We start from the raw sequence: 17,541 nt of genomic DNA, 5'->3' as shown, positions 1-17,541 counted from the left end.
GTAGCCCTAGATGCCCAGAACTGAAAATGTTAAGACTTTTTGAAACTGAGAGTGAAACCATACACAGAGAACCAATGACACCTTTCAGGGCAATGTTTACCATTTCTTCTGTTTCTGTGTGAATGCTTGGGCTGATTACAATACTAGTGCCGTCTGCAAAAAGAACTAATTATGCTTGTTGTATATTACATGGAAGATCATTTACATATTTGAGGAACAATAGTGGACCTAAGATTGAGTCTTGGGGAAACCCATTGGTGATTTCTCTTTAGTCAGTGAAATGTTCCCTTACTATATTGGTTGCATTGTTAGGTACAACTTTCTCCATTTATTTATCTATTTTTGTTAGGCATGACATTATCCACCGGTTAGCTATATCATCAACCCCATAAAATTTCAGTTTGCATAAGAGAAAACTGTGATTCACTCAGTCAAATGTCTCAGATAGATCACAGAAAATACCAGCCAGCAATATTTTATTATTTGATGTTTATAAAATTTGGTGAGTGAGTAAGTCAATGTCATTCACAGTAGAGCAACTCTTCTGAAATCCAAACTGTGATTAGCTGAAGAAGTTGTTGTTCAGGTGAGATATTAGTCAAGAACACATCATCTTCTCAAAAATTATGGAAACTGCCATCAGCAGTGAAAGAGGTCGGTAGTTATTGACATTCCTCCTACCACCTTTCTTACAGAGAGGTTCGACAATGGTATATTTCAGTTTCTTTGGAAAAATGCCTTGATCTAGTGGTGTATTACATATTTCATATAAGAATGGGCTTATTATATGGGAACAAATCTTTAGTACTCTATTGGAAACACCAACAAAACCAGATGAGTTTTTATTTTTAAGAGAATCCATAATTTTTTTTTAATTTCAGAAGGAGAAGTTGGCGACACATCCATATGACTGAATTTTATGAGAGTTACTTTTTCAACATACTGCTGTGATGACTGAATTTTATGAGAGTTACTTTTTCAACATACTGCTGTGCTTTTTCTCTTGAACTATTTGTTCCTGTACTTTCTACTACATTAAGAAATGATTATTAAATATATTTGCAACCTGTGACACATCATTTATAGGCCTTCAATTCTATTCAATAGTGATATTAAATCTGTGGCTGGTTGTTCTGTCTCTCATTTCACTACATTCCAAATAACCTTAAGTCTGTTGTCAGAATTACTGACTTTTGATGTTCTGTAAATGTTCCTCCATTTTTAATAACTTTTCTTAGTAATTTTGAGTTTTGTAGTGTGGAACTACAGCATGACCCATAGTCGTTCTAGTGATTCTTGGTTTTGTACATGCCTGTTAAATGTCCTTTTTGATTAGCTTATGCAGAAAGCTATTTTCAAATAATGACAAGAGTTTATTATGGAACAGACGATTTTTTTTTTTTTTTTTTTTAAATTCTGTAGATTATAAATTTCATCCCGGATCATCTCTTGTAAACTATTCCTAAAAACATTAATTTTCCTCAAGTCATTACTTATTCTACCTGAAGTCCACTATGAGTATCTTTAGTGTAGTGCACTACATTATTTCTCCTAACTGTGCATCATGATCAGAGAAAGCACTTTTGACTGGGTAAACAGTTATTTTCTTGCTTTGAGCTTCAACAATGAAAACATTATCAATTAGGGTCCTACTGCCTTTATGCACCCATGCTGGAAAGTTAATTAACAAGATCTAACTGTAGGATTCAAATAAGTTTTCCAGATCATTTTTCCTTTCAGAATCCATTAGATCATCTTCAACGAAGTCACCACAGGGTATTAATTGCTTGCTGCTCTCTTACAGACAGCAAACTTAGAAATACAGGTTCATAATAAATAAATAAATAAAAAATTCAAAATTTACTGGGACAGGGCGGGGAGGGTATCTACACAGTTAGCCTTAATATAATTATGTAACAACTCTTTCTTTTTCCATATTAGCTCTGCACGAGTAAGTTGCCAGAATCTAATCCTTTAGATAAGAAACTTGAATGAAGAACGGACACCAGAGATGTACAAGAAGAGTCATATATTAAAATAACACTAAGCAGTGAAATTTTCATATGTATATCACGTAAAAATAGTCAATCCTCTGATACTCTCATCAAAACCAGTCAGTCAGATTTGATGTGCACATCAAATTATCCAGTCTAGCAACAAGAAGGATAGCTTATTTCAGATTTGATGTGCACATCAAATTATCCAGTCTAGCAACAAGAAGGATAGCTTATTTTGCACACTAGTTCATATAATCTTTCGGAGTAATTGAAGTAATATGTTTACGGTAGATGAAAGCAATAGGAGACAGTTTTATTTCTGAGTATTATAACTGTAACTAATAACACATTTTGTGACCAAAATTGATTTACACTGAACTGTCAAACACATATTACGAATTCATAATTAATTTCAATGAAGAATTGGCTTCTTTCCTGTTGCTTAAAATTAAGTTCTGTATTCAAAAACAAAACTGTTTACCAAACTAATAGACCTGCAAGAAATATAGAATCCACATAGACTGCAAACGTAAATTTGTCACTCCTTCCATTAGCTATCTATCTACATTTGGGCTGAAAATCCCTATCAAGATTTCTCCTAATTTTATCATCTGTTTGTTTATAGTATTTTAAATAACAGCTAAGTTTTAACATTCAGTATTTATCTAGGCTACTGTTTCACGCCGTCAGATGTACTTTGGCTCTTTTTGATTCCCAAATGTTGTCTTCCGTTACGGGAGCTGTGAAATAAATCAATTGGGAGAAAAAAAACGAATGGTCCGCAAATTAGATACTGGCTTTCCAGGATTTGGAATCACTCCTTAACATAGGAAGGTAGTAAAAGTACGGAGTTTCCCGCGTACCCTTAGGCCCAAGACATTCATTTCCGTACGGATACATTAATTATTTCACAAAACAGCGTGTAATCTTTGATTGATATAAAAGTGTAATTATTCTAGCCTATCATCATTTACAGCAAACGTATTACCGTTTATTAGTTTCTTCAATTTTGCAGATGATATTGTTACGATTCCATTACATGCAGTTAATTATCGTAAGGTGACAACAGTGCTGTACGTATCTAACTTCCGTTAAGAGCTGCTGTCGAAATGCTGACACAACGAAAGTTATAAGTCTACCGGCAGTAAATCCGCATTCGTTATATCTCTCCGCTAAAAGTGAAACAGACGTTTGGGCAGGGTCATTCGGACAACGAAACACATTTCAATATATTGAAAACCAATTTCTTTACTTTGATCAATTTTATTGAAAATTCTCTTGCTAATGTAAAGTGACATTAAGACGCCATACTTGGTGATGATGTGGAAGTAAGAAATATACAAACATAAAACCTCTATTATTAAGTCAATTATATTGCTCACAATGTTTCGCTCCATTAGCCTTAATAACATTCTCAACATGTTCAACCGCCCTAAGGCCATCAACCGCTGGCTATTTAATTTTATCATCCATCGATAACTTCCTGTATACGACAAACCAAAGCGATTCGTCAAAGATACTACATTAAGTACAACGCAAGTTGAAAACATTCATGTCAAATTATCGAAAATTCCGCTGAGATGCAGTCAAAGGATAATTCACACAGATTGTGATTTACCCGTTCTGTCACATCAAAACATTCCACAATACATTTCTAGTGTTGGCTTGCACGCAGGCCGCCAACGGCAAGAAACGTCACATTTTTTGAGAACAAAGAGTCTGTTGCACTCACACTTGGCGATCTTAAGACCAAATCACATTGGCCGTCACTTCACGTCACGTCTCGTCACCGTCAAGGTTCCTCGGATTTCGGAAGTTTTGACGGCTGACGTCCGTCCGTTATTGATCACATGATCCACATTTTATTTCCTCCCGATATACGACCATAAGCAGGTCTCCATATTTGGTTTCGTTGTTGTTTTCGTGTTTAATATCAGTTGCTCTTTCTTCGTTATTTGTTATAAATTGTTTCGTTTCGTTATTTCTTTTGTTAAAACTTATAATTTTATAATGAATCACGAAAGATTAATTGAACCAGTGAGGCAGCAGTCTGAGCAGTATGCCATGAGCCTACTAAAAGCCTTGCTCTCTATTTATTAAGTGGATTTTTATACCACCGGTATGATATTTAATATTTTGCAGTGAAATACATTCCAGTATGGCTACAACATGAAGTGAAAAATGTATTGTGGTTAGAATAGGATTGATTAGTAGGCGGAATTTATTTATATGCTGTCGGGCATCTGTAGCGTTTCGTAAAGAAATGGACTATAAGCTTTATACACTGCAATTTGTTTGTTTAATTACGTGTATATGACGGGTTTATTTATTGTTCAATAGCTCTCTGGATTGTGTGTAAAACAGTTTCGTGAGAATCAGTGATCAATATTTGGTTCCAACAGCTAACTCCAGTGCAAATCAGACACCTGAACTGATAGAAGCAAAATGCAGAACTCAAAGAAAACCTGTAAGTTTTTGAAGGGAAAGGTACTGAGGGAGATATGATTATTGCACAAATAATTTGCACTGTACTGGCAACTATACTTAACCTTAAACAAACGAATTTTTCACAGGATATGATGGCAGCTTGTAACACTGTCTCCCTTTTAGTGATTCTGGGTGCAATTTGACATAACAAATGAAAAAAACAGATGCTTCGGCTTTATAAAATATAAGATGAAGATTTCTCGTTCTCGAGCTCCTTGTATAGCGTGTGAAATTCCCTTTCTGTACTCTGTAATGACATTTTTCGAACCACACACTTTTTTGTGTTGTTTTGCACTTCTATCTTCCTTCTCTAATATAAATGTTATCCCCGCAAGCTGTAAAAAAATTTTAGTGCAACAAATGTAATTTTCGAAGAAATATGGACATATAAAAACTACCACTTTGTATATATATTTTTAATATGTACATTTTGCGCGTAAAACAGTTGAAAATCACCTTGCAAAGATCCCAAATCCCGCGAAAAAAAACGTTGCCGTCGACCTCCCGAGTTAACATCATGTGACTTGAATTGACTTGACGAGCCGTGACGCGACAGACAGTGTGAATACACCTTGTCGTGACATGACGGTGCCATTGTGAATTTAGTCTTAGAAAAACGTCTGAGTTCCTGCCTCATAAGGTACTCCTATACAAGCTCAGTAAATACGAAGTTGGAGGCACTGTTTTAGCAATCTCAAATCTTATTTGGAGAACAGAAGGCAGGTTGTATCAGTCCAAGAAGCACTGTCATGTTAACAGAAGTTGGAATGCCGTGTGTTACAGGGACTAGTAATGGGCCACCTCCTGTTCCTAGTATCTGTAAATGATTTAAGTTCTCACTGGTGGTACTTGCAATTCGCAGATGACACAACCCTGTACTTGAAAGACACTGATGCCATCAAGGCTCAAGAAGAAGTAGATGCTTTGTTTGATGCTGCAAAGGAATGATTTCTTATAAAAAATTAAAATACACGAAAAAACGCAAAAATTGCCATTTGCCTCAGTGACAAAGGATACTTAAAAACCGCAGGAATTGAGAAGCTTCTGGGATCGTGGTGGACAGTAAACTCACTTGGCAAGAATGCAGCGCACATGTGTGATAAACTGTCATGAGTTACATACCTTTTGAGGGAACTGAAGTACTGTTCCACAGTCATATCAGTTGTGGTCTGTTACTATGGGGACAGGCTGCAAGAAAATTCTGCTACTACAAAAAACAATAAGGACCATAACGTCAAACAGGATACTGGATCACTGCAAACCCATTTGCATGTGTCTAGGAGTGATCGCAATTTCCAATCAATATGTCTTCATTAGTCTCATATATGTGAAAGAAAGTCATGGAACATTCACCAGCAGAAGTGATGTCCACAACTATAACAAGCGCAGTAAGGAAGACATAGACATTCCAAGCTGTTGACTCTCCATGACACAGGACAGTTTTCCAACTATAGCTATTAAAATGTTCAGCCATCTAAATACTAAAATTCAGTTCTTGTGCTTGGTGAAGCGTCGAGGAAGATGTCGCAAAATCTACACCTAAAACCACAGTACAGTTTAAATGAGTTCTTTGACAGTGAAACAGCAGATTGGAATATCTAAACAATGCACTGTCATACAAAATGAGGTGAACATGTACTTTTTAAAAGTTACTCGCTCCACATACCATTAACTGTTATGCTATACTTATGCAATTTTTTTCTGTATTATTATGCATAATTATGCTAATTTGTTTTTCTATTGTAATGATTGTGTAATCTTAATATTGTAACATTAACATCTATACCTACGTGATTACTCTGCTATTGACAATAAAGTGCCTGGCAGACGGTTCAGTGAACCACCTTTAAGCTGTCGCTCTACCGTTCCATTCTCGAAAGGCGCGCGGGAAAAACGAGCATTTAAATTTTTCTGTGCGAGCCCTGATTTCTCTTATTTTATTTTGATGATCATTTCCCCTTATGTAGGTGGGTACCAACAGAACGTTTTCGCAATTGGAGGAGAAAACTGGTGATTGAAATTTCATGAGAAGATCCTGTCACAACGAAAAATGCCTTTGTTTTAATGATTGCCACTCCATTTCACATATCATGTCTGTGGCACTATCTACCCTATTTCGCGATAATACAAAACAAGCTGCCCTTCTTTTTAGTTTTGCGATGTCATTTGTCAGTCCTACCTGATGCAGATCCCACATCACACATAAATACTCCAGAACAGGGCAGACAAGCGTAGTGTAAGCAGTCTCTTTAGTAGACCTGTTGCACCTTCTAAGTGTTCTGCCAATGAATCGCAGTCTTTGGTTTGCACTACCCACAACATTATCTACGTGATCGTTCCAATTTAGGTTATTTGTAATTGTAATCCATACGTATTTAGTTGTGTGACTTATCGCATAATCGAAATTTTTGTGGCTTTCTTTTAGTACTCACGTGAATAACTTCATACTTTTCTTTATTCAGAACCAATTGCCACTTTTCGCACCATACAGATATCTTATCTAAATCATTTCGCAATTCCTTTTGGTCATCTGATGACTTTACAAGGCGGTAAATGACAGCATCATCTGCAAACCATGTAAGACAACTACTAAGATTGTCTCCTATATCGTTAATATAGTCAGGAACAATAGAGAGCCTATAACAATTCCTTGGCGAACGCCGGATAGTACTTCTGTTTTGCTTGATGACTTTCCGTCTATTACTACTAACTGTGACCTTTCTGGTAGCAAATCACGAATGCAGTCGCACAACTGAGGCGATATTCCATAGATACGCAGTTTGGATAGAAGATGCTTGTAAGGAACGGTGTCGACAGCCTTCTGGAAATCCAAAAATATGGAATCAATTTGACATCGCCTGTCGATAGCATTCATTAATTCATGAGTGTAAAGAGCTAGTTGTGTTTCGCAAGAATGATATTTTCTGAATCTGTGCTGACTGTGTGTCAATAAATCGTTTTCTTGGAGTTACTTTATAATGTTCGAATACAGAATATGTTCCAAAACCCTACTGCAAATCGACGTCGCGCGACTGCTACGGTCGCAGGTTCGAATCCTGCCTCGGGCATGGATGTGTGTGATGTCCTTAGGTTAGTTAGGTTTAAGTAGTTCTAAGTTCTAGGGGACTTATGACCACAGATGTTGAGTCCCATAGTGCTCAGAGCCAGCCAAATCGACGTCAGTGGTATGGGCCTATAATTCAATGGATTACTCCTACTTCCCTTCTTGGGTATGGTGTGACTTGAGAAGTTTTCCAGTCTTTGGGTACAGATCTTCCTGTGAGCGAGCGCTTGTATATAATTGCTAAATATGGAGCTATTGTATCAGCATATTCTGAGAGGAACCTGACTAGTATACAATCTGGACCAGAAGGCTTGCCTTTATTAAGTGATTTAAGCTGCTTTGCGACACTGAGGATATCTAATTCCATGTTTCGCATCTTAGCAGTTGTTCTTGATTGGAACTCAGGAATATTTACTTTGTCTTCTTTGGTTGACGCAGTCTATCCATTCTTGATTGGCAAACGATGTAGCTATGGCAATAAATGGTAGTGTCACCACCAAGATTTCTCCTCAAGAAAGTTTTAAGGCCACTTCACACTGGCTAAAGCATCTCGTCATGTCAAAATATTCCACAATGCATTTCAAGTAACGGCATTCTCATAGGCCCTCAACGAACTGTCACGTCACGTCAATATTAGTCGAGAAAAAGATTTTGACGATGCCATTGTGTGCTATCGTAAGTTAACTTATTTGCTCAGCGCCCAATCATGTTACAGCCGTGGATTTTGTGGTTCTGTTTCTTCTTAAACTTTATTTCATCATTGCTCTTACTTTTCGTGGAAGATTGAATGTGTTCCCTGGCCACTGGCATATGTTTTCCGTCGAGTGCGTGGGGACGTCACTGTAGAAGGATGCGAATGAACGACGAAACAGTATCGATATAGACGATGAGAGCAGTGATGTTTGTAATATCTTTAGTGTTTAAGCAATCCACTTTTTGGCGGCCATATACCTAGATGCTCATGTGTGTTGTTTCATTTAATATCAATAAAACACTATTCACAGTGTATATCCAGTTAGTGCTTCGTTCTGCATGGCTCCTGCTATGGATTACTTACAGTGATAACCCTGTTTCCACACTGTAGTTCGCCTGTCCATTTTGGATTTGTGCGACATTCAACTGTTCATTCAGCACTGGATACATTATACGAACATCAGTTTTTACAACACCTCATGCAGAATAGTGGAACGACTTTGCTCCACCGAACAGTTTCCTGCCTATTAACCATAATCAGATGTAACTAAAAAATGATGAAGTGCACAGACAATGGCGCCAACGGAGGCCGTGAGCGGGAACAAAATGTGTGTCAGTTAGTCTCGCCCAGTGAACGCTAATTCGTTGATGTTGGTACTATAGACCATCGGAGTATTACTTCAACTACATACTTTAAAGTGTATGACAGTTGCATAGTTTACCACTCGGCTCTCCTATGCTGGTGTTGTTCCAGATGAATCCGTTCACCCTCAAAGCTCTGTGCAACTGATTGAAGCCTGTGTCACATACCCAGGTTTCCTTTCATGCTGGTGCAATGAGTGCTCGTCAGCCACATAGACTGGGATTTGGTGAGGTGGTGTTTCATCTGAGCCCTATGATTATCTTAACTGGCTACTTTTCAGTTACATTACTGAGAGATTTCGGATTGTCAAACTCATTTTGCAATGTTATGGTATTGTGGATGATACAAAGGAATTTATAAACTTGCTGTGCAACCTCTGCAGCCATGCCACATCATCAGCGACATTCTACAGGCACTCCCGCATCAACATCTGACAAAGACAGAAGAACAGCAACTTCAACAAGTCATATTTAAAGACAGAATTGGTTACAACACACCCTCGCAACTTTGGATCGTACTTCAAGAAACTATATCGCGGGTTATTATGCAAGACAGCACGTTGTGGGCCATTTGGATGCTTCCACCACTCATTCAGACTGCGTTAATCGTGAAAATCCACTGTGCTACGAATAGTAGGTTATTTTTGGGCGACAGGTTACACGGAATTCCCCAGCAACGCAAAGGACTGTAGATGCCTCCCACAAAGCTCAACTCTTGCTACCTCCAGGCAGTAAGAAGCCACAACAGCTCCGCATGGGCTCCACCGACCAAGGAGCCCTGAGCTCTCCCAGCGTTACGTGAAGAGGGTCCATTGACCTCCATCTACACTAGACTCACATTTGGAGTACAGTGGTTCAAACCCACATCCGGCTTTACTGGTTTGTGTTTTCCATGCTTTTCTTATACCTCTACTGGCAAATTCTAGGATGGTTCCTCTGAAAGGGTGTGGTCGATTTCCTTGACATCTTTGAAACAATCCTAGCTTGTGCTCCAACTGTAATGACCTTGACGTCGACAGGACGTTAAACACTAAACTTCCTTTCTTTTTTTTACTTTTAGCCTATATCTGCCCCACCATCAGTTGACTCTAGCGTTTTGCATGCTGTGGCTTCAGCACAGTCTCAAATGTGATGGCATCATGCCTGCTTCAGAAAGAAGTTGCACAAGTGCTCACTTGCAGCTGATTTGGTAGTGAGAGTACTCTGTCAGACGTGTAGTGGGAAGACAGTTTACAGCTATTCCAGGTCACCTCCAGCTCAATTACCTCTCTGTCAGCACCATCTTCCAATGAGGATATGGAACTTGAGCATGCTTTAGCAGACGATCTCTGCAGCATGGTGAAGAAATCCGACATTACGAGACAGGAACATCTGAATTTTTGTACAACGAGTACAGAACTGAAAAACTGCTTGCATTACGAAAGGACTTGAGCAATACTCGTGACAACATCGCCCTCTTACAAAAACAGTCATAACAACATCAGCAACAACAGCAAAATCTAGAATAAGAGCCACTGCTACAGCTGCTGCAATAGTCTGTTCGGTGTCTATGCCAGAAGACGTCACTGCCTACATGCGTACCTGACGCAAAACAGGAGGCCAAGGTTAGTCCAGTGCATGATAGTTTAAGTGTGCGTTCCACCTCCACATAAGTGATGAGTGACACTACCGAGCAGCGCATACGGTCAACCAGGTATGGTGTGAATGATGACACAGTGCACTGTACCATTATGACACCTGGGCCACAAGTTCATTATAAGGCTCGGCGTTTGGCGCCTGACAAACTGCATATAGCAAAAGATATGACAGGAAAGCTACTCAACAATGAGATTGTGAGACTATTGGACATTTGATCGTAAAGAATTATGGGTCTCATAGAATGAGTGAGGATTATCTTTCGCTAATTGCATGAACGGTACCAGAGAGATACCCTATTCCAAACATTCTGGATTTTTTTCACGTCTTGGGAGGGACATCTGTCTTCAATGTACTCGACTGCAAAAAGGCATATCTTCACATACACATCGTTCTGGAAGACATGACAAAGACAGCTGTTAATACATTATTTGGGTTGTATAAGTTCCTTCTCACGCCTTATGCTCTACAAAACGCCACACAGATGTGGCAACGTTTTATCGATCAAATTTTAAGACATTTTTCTTTTTGTTGTTCATACCTCGATGACATTTTGAGTTTTTCGCCATCACTGGCAGACGATGAGGTACCCCTCCGCTCTGTGTTCGACACCCTTGATCGTCATGGCGTATTTTAGATCTACAGACAAGTGCCAACTACACCTGGAGGAAGTCATGCTTTTAGGACATATGATTAATCCCTCTGGGGTGTGACTCACCACAAAAAAAACATAGAATTGAAACGATTTTTGCGAACTATCAGCTTTTATGGGCAACGCCTACCACAGCCTGTGGCCACTCTAGCTGTTCTCACAGACACACTGTAAGGCAGCAACAAACATGGTAGGCAAACGTTGATGTGGACTACAGAAATTCTCAAGGACTTTGATAACATCAAAGCGTCTTTCCAGCAGGCTATGACTCTAGTACAGCATGTAAATGACACTCCTTATCTATCATTACTGATGAGAGTGATATGGCTATCAGGCTAGTGTTCCAACAACTAGTCGATGGGGTCCAACAATACTTAACGATTGTTTTCACAAAAACGTACAGTGTGCAGTGCAAATGATCTTCATTTGCTCGAGAACTAGTAGCGGTGTTTGGAGCACTACATCATTTCAAAACAGAAGTGAATGGTAGGCTCTTCACTATTTTTGTGAATCACAGACTACTAGCAATCGCTATACAGAAACCCAGGAAGGACTTCCACCATGACGTTTTTGGCATTTGCATTATGTAAGTCAATTTACAACTGATGTGGAACATATTAAAGGGGCCGACAGGTTTCTTCTCGAGAATCAATGCTCTGTCTGTATCCGTTAACTATAATGAACTTGCATCAGTGCAGGAAATGGATACACACATCAAAGATCGTTTGCAAAACACATCAGTCAGCCCTTGGTTTGAGCACTGTTGCCTCCCCAGATCAGACGGACAAGTTTGGTGCGATGAATCATGAGGGAATGTTAGACTGTTGGTTCCATCACAAATGAGAAGACTTGTGTTTGATAATCTTCACAACCTGACACACCCAGGTATCTGCTCTACGACAAAACTTGTAACAGACTGCTTCATTTGGCCAGATTTGAAGAATGACTGTGTGATATGGATTCGCATCTGATTTGCTTACTGACAGTTTAAAACAGGCAGATATGCTAGCCCAGAGCTCAGCCATTAAGATATTCCAGCAGAAAGGTTGCAGCACATGCACTTGGATTCGGTCAGTCCACTGCCTGATTTTGGTGGATACAAGTATAATTTGTAAGCCGTCGATTCCATCACACAGTGGGTTGACGCAGTACCTACATGGGACATGATGGCTGAGATGACAGCTAATGCCCTTGTTCATGTATGGATCTTGTGGTTTGGTTGTCCTGCTGTCATAGCAATGGACAAGGTACTGCTGGTACTCTTCAAAGAATTGTGCAGCCTATTTGGAGTAGAACGATTTCTCACCACCAACAGAGCAGTGGGTTCATGGAGTGGTGGCATCACACACTTTGGTGTCACCGATGTGCCATGGCAGACAATAGTCAAGGCCTTTCCATGAGTGCTCTTTGGTGCTCACAGTGCTTTCAAAGAGGACTTTCAAGCTTCATTGGCAAAGATCCTATATGGTGAAAGATTGAACCTCCTGGCAGAGTTCATCAACCCTGTCGTACTACTTGACACAGCTGAACTGCTGGCAAGAGTTCAATGAGACTGAAACCTACCTTCAACATCAGGATGCCTTCTCTGCAGCATTATGGCATTCCCAACTTGGCGATGTGGAAGTATGAGTGTTAGTGATGACACTATATGGGTGTCACTTCAATGAACTTATTCATGTTCTACAGTGTTCTGCGGAGGGGTGAGCACACATCTGATATCCTTCTCCACGACAAGTGCACGACTGTTTTGATAGAAAAGATCAAACCCGCATGTGTTTTGAGCTCAGAGGGCAGCTGCCAGGACTACAACATGATTCGCAGAGCCCCTGGTTTACTGAAAATGCTACAATCCGGCATGACACGACGTCTGGTAAAATTTCAGGTGATGTCTCCCACCTCCTCTTCATCGGAATAATCATCTACACCCTCACAGTAATGTTTCAGCCGTCCTCTCTGTCCACTTCAACACCTTGAGGATATCATCACGGAGTAGGAGGTGCTGTTATGTGTTGCCCCATGCTCTGCACTATGTGGTTGGAGCTCTGTGGAGGCTTCACTGTAGCAGGATGTGGCCGAATGACGAAACAATATCGATGTAGAAGATATATAGTGTCATAACAAAGAATAGTAATGTTTGTGATGTCTTCAGTGTTTAAGCAGTCTGAATTTTGGACTAACATGTGGTTAGATGCTCATGGGTGTGTCTAGCAATAAAATAGCATTCACAATGTGTACCCAGTTAGTACTTCATTCTGCAAGAGTCCTGTTATGGATTACCTACAAGTTTTCTTCCACAACTGACGTCAGATATCAAAAAGCAAAAAAAAAAAAAAAATGTTTAATTTTTACAGAAATAGCACAGAGTTGATACCCACAGGGTAAATAAGTGAGAACATAAGTTGATGAAGCAATTATCATTAAAAAATACTTTTTTGTGAAAAAGCTGACTCTACTGAAGGAGAAAAGTACAGCTGTTTATTATATTATAGGCCAGTTCACACTGGTCATCATATCACGTGACAGCATCGTCATGTCAAGGTGTATTCACATGTTCATCACGTCACATCACGTCAATTCGCTTAGCCCAGTACCAAATGGTGAAAGTGAGGTTGTGAATTACCATCCACGATACACAAAGTCAGAGCATAGTATCGCATTTGAGGAACTGACAACGATAAAGTTCCTTAACGGCCAAAAAACTTCATACAGAATGTTCTTAATCAATTTTGTGTGGTAGAATGCTGAGAAGCGAGGCAACATTTCAAAATAGTGACATTTATTTGCTGGCGAAAATATACAGTATGCCTGTCCCAGGAGCAGTTAGGTGCATCTTCTCTGGCGTTTCAGACGTTTTTTGAAATTTCGTTTCTGCATTGCCTAGTTCATGTCAGTCGAAAAAAAATAGTGCATCAGTTTATTTCCCTTCAGAAACAAAATTGTTTTTAAAGGGGATTTTACAAGCCCATTCGATAGAGTGATCCCATATCATTCTAGTGCGATGTTTATTTTACAGATATTTATTCACAACTGCAGCAAAACTCCAAGAATAACTAGTACTCGAACAGCGACACCACTACCCACACTGTCTGCTATCGCCAAACCTGTAGCACTACTGAGCTGCTGCTGGACTGCTGTTTATTCTTCGTGTTTTACTGTCCCTTTTAATACATATCGATATAATGAATATCGCACCAGGTTAATTTCGGAAAGCTCTATCAAATGGGTGCGTAAAATTCCAATTCAAAAATAGTTTTGTTTGTAATAGGAAGCAAACCAACGCTTTCTATTGACTCTGGATGTTGCGTAAAAGACTTGATGAGCATTGGTTGTTTGGACTGACTCCAGCAACACAATGCAAAATCGAAACTGTAAATATCTGCTGTAACATCATAATAAACATAATCGTCTCGAAAGAATTCAGCAATGAATAAGAGTAGATATTTAAGATTATTTTCATTTATTGTTCTGTCTCCATTGCACACTTTTTAATCCGATTACATGTTTCAAACACTCTGCATCAACTTAATATGTAAATAATTGCATCAGAACCCCTCTTGTCTACACAGAACAACAGTACCATGATATGCTGTTCTTAAGATCTGAAGATGATCCAGAATGATCGAAACATGCAACCAAATTTTTAAAAAATGTGTATGTGAGACAGAACAATAAATGAGAATTACCTTAAATATCTGCTGACACACCAGAGAAAATGCACCTGACGACACTTACGAGAGACATCTGCTATACATAGACACACATCAGATAATAGTTATATATAATGGAATAAATAGAGCCTGTTTACCTTATCCATATGATTTATTTCTTATGCAGCTAATAGCGTCATAAACAATTGTATTTTTCTCCTTGATTAGAGGCCACCTTTTTCTTAACATGGTATTTAAAACAAACTGCTTTATTGTACATATTCTTATTTATACCTAAACAATTTTTTGTTTCCAGGTATCTGATCCCACTTGTGGAAGAACACTCAATGGAAAAATATCCAAATCGTCATGGAACATTTGCAGTATGGCACGAGAACGAAGCACAATAATACACTCCTGGAAATGGAAAAAAGAACACATTGACACCGGTGTGTCAGACCCACCATACTTGCGAGAGGGCTGTACAAGCAATGATCACACGCACGGCACAGCGGACACACCAGGAACCGCGGTGTTGGCCGTCGAATGGCGCTAGCTGCGCAGCATTTGTGCACCGCCGCCGTCAGTGTCAGCCAGTTTGCCGTGGCATACGGAGCTCCATCGCAGTCTTTAACACTGGTAGCATGCCGCGACACCGTGGACGTGAACCGTATGTGCAGTTGACGGACTTTGAGCGAGGGCGTATAGTGGGCATGCGGGAGGCCGGGTGGACGTACCGCCGAATTGCTCAACAAGTGGGGCGTGAGGTCTCCACAGTACATCGATGTTGTCGCCAGTGGTCGGCGGAAGGTGCACGTGCCCGTCGACCTGGGACCGGACCGCAGCGACGCACGGATGCACGCCAAGACCGTAGGATCCTACGCAGTGCCGTAGGGGACCGCACCGCCACTTCCCAGCAAGTTAGGGACACTGTTGCTCCTGGGGTATCGGCGAGGACCATTCACAACCGTCTCCATGAAGCTGGGCTACGGTCCCGCACACCGTTAGGCCGTCTTCCGCTCACGCCCCAACATCGTGCAGCCCGCCTCCAGTGGTGTCGCGACAGGCGTGAATGGAGGGACGAATGGAGACGTGTCGTCTTCAGCGATGAGAGTCGCTTCTGCCTTGGTGCCAATGATGGTCGTATGCGTGTTTGGCGCCGTGCAGGTGAGCGCCACAATCAGGACTGCATACGACCGAGGCACACAGGGCCAACACCCGGCATCATGGTGTGGGGAGCGATCTCCTACACTGGCCGTACACCACTGGTGATCGTCGAGGGGACACTGAATAGTGCACGGTACATCCAAACCGTCATCGAACCCATCGTTCTACCATTCCTAGACCGGCAAGGGAACTTGCTGTTCCAACAGGACCATGCACGTCCGCATGTATCCCGTGCCACCCAACGTGCTCTAGAAGGTGTAAGTCAACTACCCTGGCCAGCAAGATCTCCGGATCTGTCCCCCATTGAGCATGTTTGGGACTGGATGAAGCGTCGTCTCATGCGGTCTGCACGTCCAGCACGAACGCTGGTCCAACTGAGGCGCCAGGTGGAAATGGCATGGCAAGCCGTTCCACAGGACTACATCCAGCATCTCTACGATCGTCTCCATGGGAGAATAGCAGCCTGCATTGCTGCGAAAGGTGGATATACACTGTACTAGTGCCGACATTGTGCATGCTCTGTTGCCTGTGTCTATGTGCCTGTGCTTCTGTCAGTGTGATCATGTGATGTATCTGACCCCAGGAATGTGTCAATAAAGTTTCCCCTTCCTGGGACAATGAATTCACGGTGTTCTTATTTCAATTTCCAGGAGTGTAATAGAAATACGGAAAAGACACAAAAGTACAAAGTTGACTACTATAACGTGAGTGCACGAAAATAGGTTAAATTCTGATATTAGCAGACGACGGCACCGTTAAAACGTACTTCCTGAGAAACCTTGATGTGTCGTGACATGACATGACGCGGCGATCATTCGATGGCCTGTGGGAATGCCATCACTTGAAATGCATCATGGAATGTTTTTGACATGATTTAACATGACATGATGTGAAGTGGCCTTATTTGCTTCTAAAAATATGTACAGTGGATAAGGTAAACAGGCCCTATTTAATCCCTTATACATATTGCACGATGTGTTTACATGCATATATTTTCGCTAACAAATAAATGCTAATGTTATGCAATGTAGAACAAAACATTTTTAGGAACAGTGATCTTCTCTCTTTTAGTATTAAAAAGATAGTGCATAGCAACAAAACTTCATAGAGTAAAAGTAGGAAAAAGAAACTCTTAGGAGCAAAGGATTTCACATGACACAAAACCAAGCACCACCATAGGAAAGGACAGGAAACACACAGTTCTGATTTACTTACTTTAACAACTTTCACTGATCAGAACTGGGCTAAGTGAACTGACATGTCGTGACAAGATGTCCACAATGATACACCCTGATGTAACTGTGACATGACATGATGTGATGTAACACTCTGTTGTCTTTTTGTGTTAGCCAGCCTTAAGGTCGGTGCATGAGCAGCTTACATGTGCATATGTCTGTGCAAACTGTGCATGCAGTAAAGGCCAGTTAACACTGACCACCATGGCGCAATCATATCATGGCACCACATGTCGACATGTATTCACTTTGTCTGTCATAACACAGTATGTCAGCTCTGTTGAAGTCACATTATATCAACTCACATTGCTGTCGTAAAATT

At 40.5% G+C, this 17,541-nt stretch overlaps 1 protein-coding gene across 1 annotated transcript in view; it reads right to left on the bottom strand.

Annotated features, from left to right (window-relative positions):
* LOC126199167 (S-phase kinase-associated protein 2-like) overlaps nucleotides 1-3,615 on the bottom strand; it is a 194,836-nt gene extending 191,221 nt beyond the window's left edge. The window contains exon 1 of the mRNA XM_049935927.1: nucleotides 3,380-3,615. The gene's annotated coding sequence lies outside the window, so the exon portion shown is untranslated. The remainder of the gene's footprint in view (nucleotides 1-3,379) is intronic.
* Between the last annotated feature and the right edge of the window lie 13,926 nt (nucleotides 3,616-17,541).

This window comes from Schistocerca nitens, chromosome 8 (genome assembly GCF_023898315.1).
Source record: "Schistocerca nitens isolate TAMUIC-IGC-003100 chromosome 8, iqSchNite1.1, whole genome shotgun sequence".
Classification (NCBI taxonomy): Eukaryota; Metazoa; Arthropoda; class Insecta; order Orthoptera; family Acrididae; genus Schistocerca; species Schistocerca nitens.
Note: the sequence above shows the minus strand (reverse complement) of the source record. Positions and strands in the feature narration are given on the sequence as shown.